A 12,029-nucleotide genomic window follows, 5' to 3' on the forward strand; every position below is an offset into this window, starting at 1 on the left:
CATGGGTTAAAACAGTGGTTCTTTATGGCACAGCACAGCACAACATGGTACTTTGTTCCATTCACTGGTACCCATTCATAGTCTAGAATGCAAAGGGGAAGCTGGGGGAACTGGCATCCCTCCTACAGGGAAGGGTGATGATCATAGAGATTTTGTTTGAGGGACACCTCCTGTTGCTTTGACACCGGGAACCTCTGGCATATCCTGTGTGGGATGCCACTTCAAAGCTTGGGTGGGGTCGAGGGTGGATTTTCTTGGAAATGGAGTTTCTCTAAGGCTTCTTCTTTGGTTCCTAATGACTCTCCCTTGAGATGACTTTTAACCCACTGGAAACAATTCAGATTGCAAGATTTAAAAAGACAACTGATCTTCTATAACACTGCATGGCCTCAGTAATCCTTATAAGATGGGGGGAAATGTCTCATTAATGCAACATTAAATTGCAATATGATATATCAGATCACTTCTGCAGTAAACTTGACAAATGGACAGAAGTACCCCATGTCCAGCTCTGCATGGCCCTAAATCAGGGCCCCAACCTAAGTGCTTGTTGCAGAATGTGTTTGCCTGCTAACCAGGCTAGTAAATCCCCTCCTGGTATACTGGATGATAACAGCCTAAATAGCCCTCCTTCTAATAAACCTAGGTTGCCAGAGGAAACACAGACTATCCCTAACAAAGGAGATGCTGACTTTCACTGCTCCTCCTCCTAATAAACCCAGGTTATTTTTGTTGTATGTGAGGACTTCTCCCTCATAGATATAATTCCTCATGTTTAGTAGCTGTGATAATTGAAGTTAACTGTCCCTGGTTAGTCTCCCTTGGGGCAGGGACTTAAGGGAATATTTCCAAGCAGCTGTCAAAATTCCTTTTGTTTTGAGAAAGTTCCCTGTCTTCGCTGTCTCAATATGGACTGCCTATTTTCATTTGTTGGTGGGAAACAAACAAACAAACGTGTGTCTGCTCATCTGAGATGACAACCTTTAGGACTGGGAATCCTCTTTCTCTGCCCTCTAGGCTTTTGTCTACTTCTAGCCTTGCTGGCAGCACCTCACCTCTTCTGCCTCCCCCTCCTCTTGTTTCTGCACAACCTTAGGTGTGGCCTGCATAACTGGCTCCTGTACCATCCTGGGTGCTCCTCCATTGGCTCCTCCTACCCTTGCTGTCACGAAGTGACGAGCACTCCCTTGGACTTATACTACTCACTTCAGATTTCCCCATCAGTTCTCCAGGTAAAAATTAACAATGGGGAACAAATTGAATGACTTTTAAGTGGACCCAGGTGAAACATATTCTATATTTAAATTGATATAAGTTCTTTGGCTTCTTTTAGATACACATGTCTTTAGAGTTATCAGCATTAAATATGAAACTTTATTCTACCAAGGTTTACTAAATGGTCAAATAAGCTCCTGTTATCTCTATTACAATACGATAGCAAAATGACTTAAAATGATGGTTAATTTTGTCTGTCTCCTTGAACTCCAATAAAAAAATATGAAACTGGAGGGCATTATGCTGAGTGAAATAAGTCAATCGGAGAAGGACAAACATTATATGGTCTCATTCATTTGGAGAATATAAAAAAATAGTGGAAGGGAATAAAGGAGAGAAAATGAGTGGAAAATATCAGAGAGGGAGACAGAACATGAGAGACTCCTAACTCTGGGAAATGAACAAGGGGTGGTGGAAAGGGAGGTGGGCAGGGGGTGGGAGTGACTGGGTGATGGGCACTGAGGGGGGCACTTGATGGGATGAGCACTGGGTGTTACACTATATGTTGGCAAATTGAACTCCAATAAAAAAATAATAAAAAATAATAAAAATATTAAAAAACCCTAAAAAACAAAAAAAAATTGTCTCAAAGTTATCATGTGTAGTTTTTAAGATAGCTTTCAAAGACTTTGGTAACCTGAAACTTTAAATTTTTGCTTGGATAATAAATTGAGTTTAATTGATTGGATATCTAAGTCTTTTCTAAATTAGATGAGATACTGGAACATTGGTTTCTGAATGTAGGTTTGTGCTTTGGGCTTCATATTGCAGAGAAGCTGAGGATACTTGGCTCTGTTGGTAAACATGCTCTGTGCTTTATTGCAAGATTGTACTACAGGAAAAAATTTTTCCTTAAATTATGAAATGTATTTATAAATTTCAAATCTAAAGAATTCTGGTATAACAGTTCACAATTGGTTAATACTTAGTTTTCACTGGAGACTAAGGTTTCTAAGAGTTAAAATTCATCTGTTAGATGTAATTAAGACTGATGGAAATAACTGAAATGAAAAAGTTGTAGAAGGTTTATAAATGGAGATCTTTGGAACAGAATTTTCTATATGTGGTCAGGACTAATATTGAAATGAATGGATTCTGGAAGTACACTGGTATAAGATGCTAATTCTGCTTTTTCTCTCTGTTAAAAAAAAAGACAAAATTTTCTTGGATTGTTCGTCTGCTCTTGTTAATATAATGTAAACAGAGTTATCTTTTTTCTCTCTTTTGTCTGCCTGGAAACCAAAACTTATGTTTTGTCTTTATTGGGTTTTTGATTACTTAAGATAGGTAAAACTCAATTTTAAAGGAACTAAATTTTGCTAACAACTGTATAACCCTACCTGTTTACCTTTGGAAACTCTTACTGCCACCTTGGTTAAATAAATTATTAACTTTTAAGTTTTGTAATGATCTGTAATACTATTTAGACATGTCCTTTCTAAGGTGTTTTGAGGTTTTTAACAAGCCTCTCCGAGATTTTAATTATAAATGAAGTCTCTTTGACTTATTAGGCCTGTTTACTTGGTATGCTATGTTTTGTTATAAGGCCATCACTTGATATTCTGATTATTGAAGTATTACATGTCACAGAAATAACCAGATTTCCTTGCTAGGTATATTATAATGAACTATCATATCAAATCTTTAACCATGTCCATTTTTGAGTGTTTTGTCCTTTATAGTTATTGTTCTTATTGTCTTACAAAACATATTTCATCTTCAAGGAGATTTATAAAAAAGGGCTTTTGAAAAATACAGGTTTTTGATATCTCTAAAATAAAAAAAACTAAATTGGTAAGAATTTCCAGAAATAACTAAAAACATCTGCATTTAAACTAAACAAGAATTAGTAATATAAAACTAAGTGAACTAAGGAAGATGATTATAGTTTTGGGGAGTCATGTTTGAAACATTGCTGTTTCTCTAATATTTGCTCTTCTAGATTAAGGAAATTTGCCCTTAAGATATCCATGATTTACAAAAATATGATAAAATATTCCTTTGTGAACAAATGGAAGCATTTAATTTTTCTCTCTACCTGAATCCTCTGAAATTCAAAAACTCAGTGTTCTTTCTTCCATGTCAATTACAATTGTTTGCTTGAGTTTAGTAAGAATCTGTTTTTCTTGTAGCAGGACACCATTGAAAACATTGGTTATTTTACCAAGGCTTTTGACTTGTCATATTTGACAGACATGCATAGACTCTGATATTACCAGACAGCTTTAAGGAACTAAGGTTGACTTTATGAAGCATGAAGCCAATAGAGTCCCTTGGAAATATTTGCCTGATGCCTTGCTTACAGAGTTCCCAGCAGTCTTACCAGATGAATGAAGAATTTCACTTCCTGGAAGGTGAAAGAACCTCAAAATATTTTAGGGACCTCAAGAAGAGGAATTCACCAAAATCTACAGGTATTGCAGGAATGTCTAATGGAAAGTATTTGGCTTAGCTTCTGGCCTAGAGAGGCTACTAAAAGTTCAATCTAGATATTCCTTATAAAAAGTTCCAGCAAAGTAGATTTTGAAAGATCTGTATGATCAACCACTATTCTTGCTGAACTTACATAAACCCAGGAGATATGGTTTATTTAAAGGATTGGAAGTCTAACACAGCAGAGGATTCAACTCCAAAATGGAAGGGCCAGTACCATGTTCTATTATGTACTCCCACTGCCACAAAATTAGGACATTGCGCATCATTCATATATCAAGAATTAAACCTGTACTTTCCCCACAAGAATCTATTATAGAAGCTAATGTGACTTCCTATTTCTGTGAACCTGTGGAAGACCTCAAACTTATCTTCAAATGACAAAAAGGGTCTGGAAGAAAATTTTAGTCATCAAAGGCCTTTTTTATTGGGCTTATTTTTCTCATAATAATAACTTTTAGATTTTTTTTTTGTATCTCCCTGCCTGGTGCCAAGACTCCTTTCCTGCCATAACTTCAAACTGATGGATGATCTTTTCTCCTCAAATAAGTTAATTTATATCGCCTATCTTGGATTCAGCTGCCTCTGCCTTTGTTAATTCCTCTATATAAGTTCCCAAACTGACCAATGTTGACCCTCTAAAGGAGAGACATCTCTATGCCCCTATTCAGCAGGAAGAAATTACAAGATAAGAACTTCCACCCTCAACAACCTTAAAGATTTAAGGGTCAAAATTGTTCAGGAGGGAATGACCTGCAGAATAAAGGCAAAAACAAATGTAGATAAAATTAAATTTCCTTACAACTTGCAGCCTAATAACAAATACTGAGACAGGCAGAGTATGTCATTCCTCCAAGAACTCCCACTGTCTTCATGTTAACAGAAAATTGAATAAAAGAGGAAAATAAATAAGGAAAATTAAAAAGAAACAGTCTTCTGATAATTTTATTTATTTCTTGGATAAAGCTAGTAGGTTTGGAGGGCCACCTTCTTCACTATGGCCTCCATAAGTAATTGGAATAAAACCTTGATTTTCAAGCAGGTATAAATTCCTTTTTTGGCATGATTCCATAAATTTCATTTTTTCCTATAAACTGGTTAGTTAAGATAGCAAAATGTCTTAAAGGAGTGTATTAATTTAAGATATTAGCTTTTTTTAGGTGCATAATTTACTCTTGGAGAAAATAAAACTATATTTCCTCCAAAATGAGTTCTATGAAGAACACAGGTCTTGGAGAACAGAAGAAAAATGATTGGCTATGTTTAACAAAAAGTACGGAAAAATACTTTGCCTAGATTTATTTTCTCTAAATAGTGGTCTAGAAAAACTGTTTAAGCTATGTTGTATTTAGTTAGCTAAAAAGTACACTGAAATTTCAGCACTATGTGGATTTTGCTTTGATTTTTTCCTTTGTTTTATGTTTTCTTCCCCATTTTGCAATTGTCTTATGTGAACAGTTACCATTGGAGAAATCTTAACGTTTAATCCAGTCATATAATTTTATTTTATTTCAAAGGGTTGGGTACATTCAGTTAAAAAGAATAGATTTTCAGAAACTCATTTTAAAGGCCTTAGTCAAATCTTTCCTGAATATCAAGTTCCACAAATACCTTTAATGAGGAAAATTTGTTGGTGTGAGTTAATAATGCTAACAATTTTTAAAAGTAAGGAAAATGTGTATTAAAGACATTTTTAGAATCAATTTAAATTATGTGTCTTTACTGATAGCCCAGACTACTATAATGTCCATATCCAGACTCATACTCCTCAAAGCCCAGACAGAGTATACTGTCACCTCTTTCTACTAACTGTACCCATATTTCATGACTCCTAGAAGTGGATAGAAAGTTTAGTGCATACTATAAAGTGTGTATCAGCATACTTTGCCATTCTGTTATCTAAAAGCATGCTTTGTTGTGTTAGCCTAGAATAAAAAGGCCATTAACCTTCTGATATACTCCAAGGAAGAGAGTGGAAAGAAAAGTCATAATGATATGAATATTGATATGTATATTGTTTCACTTTTATCAGAACCAATTATTGGTTACAAAGATAACTAATATCTTACCACATAAGATATATTTACTCTAACAGATAAGGAGATTTGTAAAACTGCATTTCTTCATTTCTTTCACTGACATTAAGAGTTAAATTCTTCCATTTTATATATATATATATATATATATATATATATATATATATATATATATATATATATATATATATCTTCCTTATCCATTCATCAGTTGATGACTACTTGGATTATTTCCATAATTTGGCTATTGTTGATTATGCTGCTAAAACGTCAGAATGTATATATGACTTTGAATTGGTGTTTTTGTATTCTTTGGGTAAGTACAATAGTGCAATCATTGGATTGTAGGGTAGGTCTATTTTTAACTTTTTGAGGAAATTCCATACTGTTTTCCACAGTGGCAGCACCAGTTTGCATTTTCACCAACAGTGCAAGAGGGTTTCGCTTTCTGTACATCCTTGCCAAAACCCGTTGTTTATTGTGTTGATTTTAGCCTTTCTGACAGGTGTGAGATGATATTCCATTATAGTATTGATTTGCAATTTCTGTGGTGTTGATAGTTATTTTCACGGTTTCATTTTTTTATTTTATTTATTCTCTTATACTCGTCTGTATTTCTGTGATATTGATTGTTATTTCCACTCTTTCATTTTTTATTTTATTTATTTGAGTCTTTTCACTTTTTCTCTTGAGACATCTGGCTAGAAGTTTATCTTATTGATTCTTTCAAAGAAGCAGCTCATGGCTTCATTGATTTATTCTATTGGTTGTTGGTTGGGTTTTTTTCTTGTTTTGTTTTGTTTTTAGTTTCTATATCATTTATTTCTGTTATCATATTTATTATTTCTTTCCTTCTGCTGGTTTTAGGTTTTTGTTGCTGTTTTTGTTCCAACACGTTTGGGGTAAGTTTAGGTTGTTTATTTGAGCCTCATCTTGCTTCTTGTTATACAGATGTATTGGTATAAACTTCCTTAGAATTGCCTTTGCTGCATTTCAAAGATTTTGAACATTGTGTTTTCATTTTCATTTGTTTCCATGTACTTTTTAATTTCTTCTTTTATTTCCTTTTGATCTTTTCAATGTTTAATAGCAATAGCATGTTAATTAACCTCTATGTATTTGTGGTCCTTGTAGAATTTTTCTTCTTGTTGATTTCTAGTTTCCTAGCATTGTGGTCAGAAAAGATGCATGGTGTGACTTCTGTTTGTTTTCTGCTTAGATGACTTGTTCACTTATGGAAGTGTGGTGTTAAAGTCCTCTACCATTGGTGTATTTTTATTGATTAGTTCCTTTATATTTTTTATTTACTGTTTCATGTATTTGGGTGCTCCTATGTTGGATGCATAAATCTTTACAATTGTTATGTATTCTTGTGAGCTTGTACCCCGTATGATTTATAGAGGGTCCTACTTTGACTCTTGTTACCATCTTTGTTTTAATGTCAATTTTTTCTGATATAGGTATTGCTACTTTGGCTTTCTTTTGACATCCATTTGCATGATAGATATTTATCTTCTCACTTTCAGTCTGCAGGTGTATTTAGAGCTAAAATGATTCTTTTGTAAGTAGAATATACATAGGGCTTGTTTTTAATCCATTCTTTCACTCTATGTTTTTTAATGGAAGCATTTAATCCATTTACATTTACAGTAATTAGTGACAAATATGGATTTATTGCCATTTTATTATGTTTTGTGGTTACTTCTGAATATTTTCACTGATCCTTTCTTGTCTTTCTCTTTCTTTAATTTATTTATTCTTGAGACATAGAGACAGAGAGAGACAGAGGCAGAGACACAGGCAGAGGAAGGAGCAGGCTCCATGCAGGGAGCCCGATGTGGGACTCTATCCTGGGACTCCAGGATCACGCCCCAGGCTGAAGGCAGGTGCTAAACCGCTGAGCCACCCGGGCTGCCCCGTCTTTCTCTTTCTTATGGTTTGTTGGTTTTCTGTAGTGATATATTTTATTTCTTTCTCTTTATATTTTGTATACTTTTTTTTGGTGGTTTGTGATTTGTGGTTACAGTTAGCCTTGTATATAACATATTATACATACAGTAGTCTATATTATATTAAGTTGATGGTTGTTTAAGCTTGAAATTATTCTTCATTCCTCTCTTCCCCACTCTTTAGATATATGCTGTAATATTTTACATTCCCTTATTTTATGAGTTTCTTAGCTGATTTTTTTGCAAAAACATTCATTTTTACTGTTTTTATTTTCTTACCTACACACTGTCACTTTTGTTCTCTCCTTTCCACTCAAACATTGCCCTTAATATTTCTTGATGGGCTGCTTTAGTGTCATGAACTACTTTATTTTTTTGTTTTTCTGGGAAATTCTTTATTTCTCCTTTTGTTCTGAATGATAGCCTTGCTATGTAGGATATTCGTGGCAGTAGGTTTATATAATGCCACTCCTTTCTGGCTTGCAAAGTATGTGCTGAAAAATCTCCTTTTAGCTTTATGGGATTTCCCGTGTATGCTACTCTCATATTTTGTCTTGTTGCCTTTAATTTTTCTTTATCACTGTATTTTGCCAATTTAATTACAATATGTTTTGTGGCTATGCTTTTGTTGATTTTATTGGGGATTCTCTGTGCTTCTGGATATGCATATCTGTTTCTTTCCCCAGATCAGGGAAGTTTTCAACTATTATCTCATCAAATAAATTTTCTGCCTCCATTTCTCTCTCTCCTTCTTCTGGGACTCCTATAATATGAATGTTTTTACATATGATGTTGTCACTGATTTAACTATGTCTCTTCTGATTTTGCATACTTGTCTCTCTTTTGTTCAGCTTGATTACTTTCCATTACTCTGTCTTCTGGGTAGTTAGTTCATTCCTCTGAATCTTCCAGGCTGATGTTTATTGTACCAGTATGTATATGTTTATTGATGTTTATTGTATCACTATTTCACTCTTCATCTCTGATTTTTTTTATTGTTGTTTCTATGCTTTATCTCACTGATGTTTTCCTCTCTTTTCTGAAGACTAGTGAATACCCTTATGATCACTGCTTTAAATACTTCATCAGGCATCTACTTATAGTTGTTTCACTTCAACCTCTGGCTGTGGCTTTGTTCTGTTAATTCATTTGGGGAAAATTCCTTTTTCTTCTCATTTCCTCTAAGTTTCTATATCTGTTCATGTGTGTTAAGTCAGCTACATTTCCTGTTCTTGAGGGTAATGGTCTTAAGAAGAAGAGGACCTATACTGCCCTGGTGTGTAATATTCCCTATTCCCCAGGTTCTGGCACTTCCAAGAGTGTCTCCAATGTGTGTTGTATGTGCTATGATGTTTTTTCCTGGCTACTTTAACCTTTATGGCAATCACTTGAATAAGCTCTCTTTGTCTGTCATGGGAAGTGGTTGGTCCCTGAATGTGACCTGTGGTAACTATGTGTGCTCTGGTCTACTTCTGAAATGGGTGCTGTTGCCACCACTGGAACCAAAGCCCTGCAAAGCTCCCCTTTGGAAGGTAAAGTGTGGGCATGGTTTTGGGCTGATCTTCTGGGGGAGAGGGCCTAGTGCACTGGGGCTAAGGCAAGTGTGACTTGGAAAGGCAGTTTAAGTGGACCATGAGGGGGTGAGTCAAGTTTGGTATAGAGTGTTGGTGCTGTCCTGATGCCCACAGGTAGCTCTGTGTCTATGCTGAGGTGCTGGGGAGGGAAATGGCATCTGTCAGTCCCTGTGTTCCCAAAAGGATCTCTCCATTAATGATATGTCTCTGGGACAGGTTCCTAGATAAGCAAATAACCTCCCCACTGTGTGCCCCAGATGCTCTTCAGATTGCTATTTCTTTGCTGTATATTTGTGGGCTGTTTGCCTGTCTTCTCTCCAAGAGCAGCACAATGCCTCTGGGCTCCATCCCTGCCGAGTCTGCTGACTGTAAAACCCCAGACTTTAAGCCCTGCTGATTGCCAGAACTCATGAAATTCAGCCCCTTTTACTTTCCACGCCAGTTATCATGGGGATTTTTTTCCCCTGTGCATTCCTCTGTGTTAGTCAGTCTCTCACCCATCTCTGTGACTGCAGCTTCCTCGAACTTCAGTGGCCATGATTCATTTCTCTCCCAAATAATGTCTCTGCACTTACTACCTTCTTTGACATGCCATCTTTTCTACCGCTGATTGTGGCATTTGTTATGTCTGTCTTCAGGTCTACTTTTGGGTATTTCGGATTATTTGATAGGTATCTAGTTGTGTTTATGGTACAAAGTGGGGCTTGAATCCTCCTTTGCCATCTTCCCCAAACTCCATAATCCATATCTTTAATGTGTAGGGAAAGAATGTAATTGATTAAATTAATTAAAATGTTAAAATGTACCACTCAATATTTTAAAACACATACCACGTATATTTGACAACAATAGAACTAAATATTTAAAAATACTCGTGTGTCCTTACAAAGTACAAAGACATAGACATCTACAATACTGCCCTCAGTACTTAATGAGGAATGCAAAGCTGTAATTAGTAAATCTCACAGTAATATTCAATTCAGAAATCATATATACACACACAGACAAATACACACATGTATTTGACTTTATTTTTCTAATTCAAATTTCGTTTGATGACTGACATTGCCTTACTTAGAGTGGTCATTTATAGTTTATATAGATGTTCATATGCATTATCTTATTTTATCTTGAGCATGAAGTGGATTTTTATTTCATTTAATTTGCTTCTTCTTACTAAGACAGTATTAGGAAGGAAGAAATTTTCTTTACCTTCAAGATGCATTTGGCTGGTTAAGAATTAAATTGACATGAGTTGAATTAATAGGAGAAAATCTAATTTAACCATGTATGCATGGAGGACCCATAAAAATATGAGGCCAACATGCAGTCAGGTAATTGAGACTTATATGCCATCTGAAGGAGAAGGGAGTAGGGGCCTGGGACTCCAAAGGGAAGGAAAAAAATTCATAGGAAGATGAATAAAATTAAATATTTGGTAAAAAAAAAAACATCTGCTGGATTATATAGAAACAATGAGACACAAAGAGGGATTTCAATAAACAGACTTTGCTAGATTCCTCCCTGTCTACCATACCTAGTTCATATTATACTGTAGTTATCTACGATGATAGCTACCCTCCTGGAACCAGTCTTCTATCTCAATTTTTTGGCAGTTAAGGGACAGGTCAAAGTCTCTTCCTGAGGTTTCTGGGCCTTCATGGTTTTCAGCTCACAATAATCTGCATGCTAAGCTAGCATATCTTGGGACAATATATTTTTTTAAGATTTTATTTATTCATTTGAGAGAAAGAGAGTGAGAGAGGGAGAGAGAGAGAGAGAGCATGAGCAGGGGGAGGAACAGGCTCCCTACTGTGCAGGGAGCCCAATGCGGGCTCGATCCCAGTACTCTGGGTTTGTGACCTGAGTCAAAGGAAGACACTCAACCGACCAAGCCCCCCAGGCACCCCAGACAATATGTTTTGAATCCTTACAACATCTTTGCTTTGGAACAAATGAAACAAAATCATGTCATTAAAATATCAATGAAAAGAGAAGCAAGCATAGCACTAACAATGCAGCATATAGTTTTTAAAAGAATTAAATGTGCTAAGTATAGGTTTAACATATTGTCTGTTGTTATACATTAAATATTTTCTTCAAATATCTAGATTCCTTTTCAAACACATCATTACCTAAAAAGTATGATCGATTTAGTATAATTATCTAGATTTATAGGTTAATAGCCAAAGCCACCTTTTACATTACTCAGAATTGAGAATATGTATGAGTTGCAGAAGTAACAAAAAATGAAGAATAAGAGTTTGATAAATTCAATATCTCTATCATTATTAGAAATATTTCTTTTTTGTTCCAGAGTCAATTTTATCCCAGTGTGTTCAAGCACTAGGTCCTCACTGTTAGACAACCAAGAAAGAGTCCTGCAACCAGAGAACTGATACAGGCATAATAGGTCAAAGGACCTGGTGGAGGAGGAGGGGGGATGCTGCAGGATCAGCCAAGAAGGTTTTTGGTTACATACACTATAGAAAATAAAGACAAGCTGGAGAAAGTGAAAGTAGAGTTTATTGAATACTGTAAGAAATAGGTACTGAATAGCAGACAGAATGTTTGGGAGACTCAGAAGGGAAAGGAGAATGGGTCTTGCCATAGCTTAGGTTTATGGATTTATTTTTATTTTTTATTTTTATTTTTTATAATAAATTTATTTTTTATTGGTGTTCAATTTACCGACATACAGAATAATACCCAGTGCTCATCCCGTCAAGTGCCCCCCTCAGTGCCCATCACCCATTTACCCC

Source organism: Canis lupus, chromosome X, assembly GCF_011100685.1.
Source record: "Canis lupus familiaris isolate Mischka breed German Shepherd chromosome X, alternate assembly UU_Cfam_GSD_1.0, whole genome shotgun sequence".
In the NCBI taxonomy this organism is placed as follows: domain Eukaryota; kingdom Metazoa; phylum Chordata; class Mammalia; order Carnivora; family Canidae; genus Canis; species Canis lupus.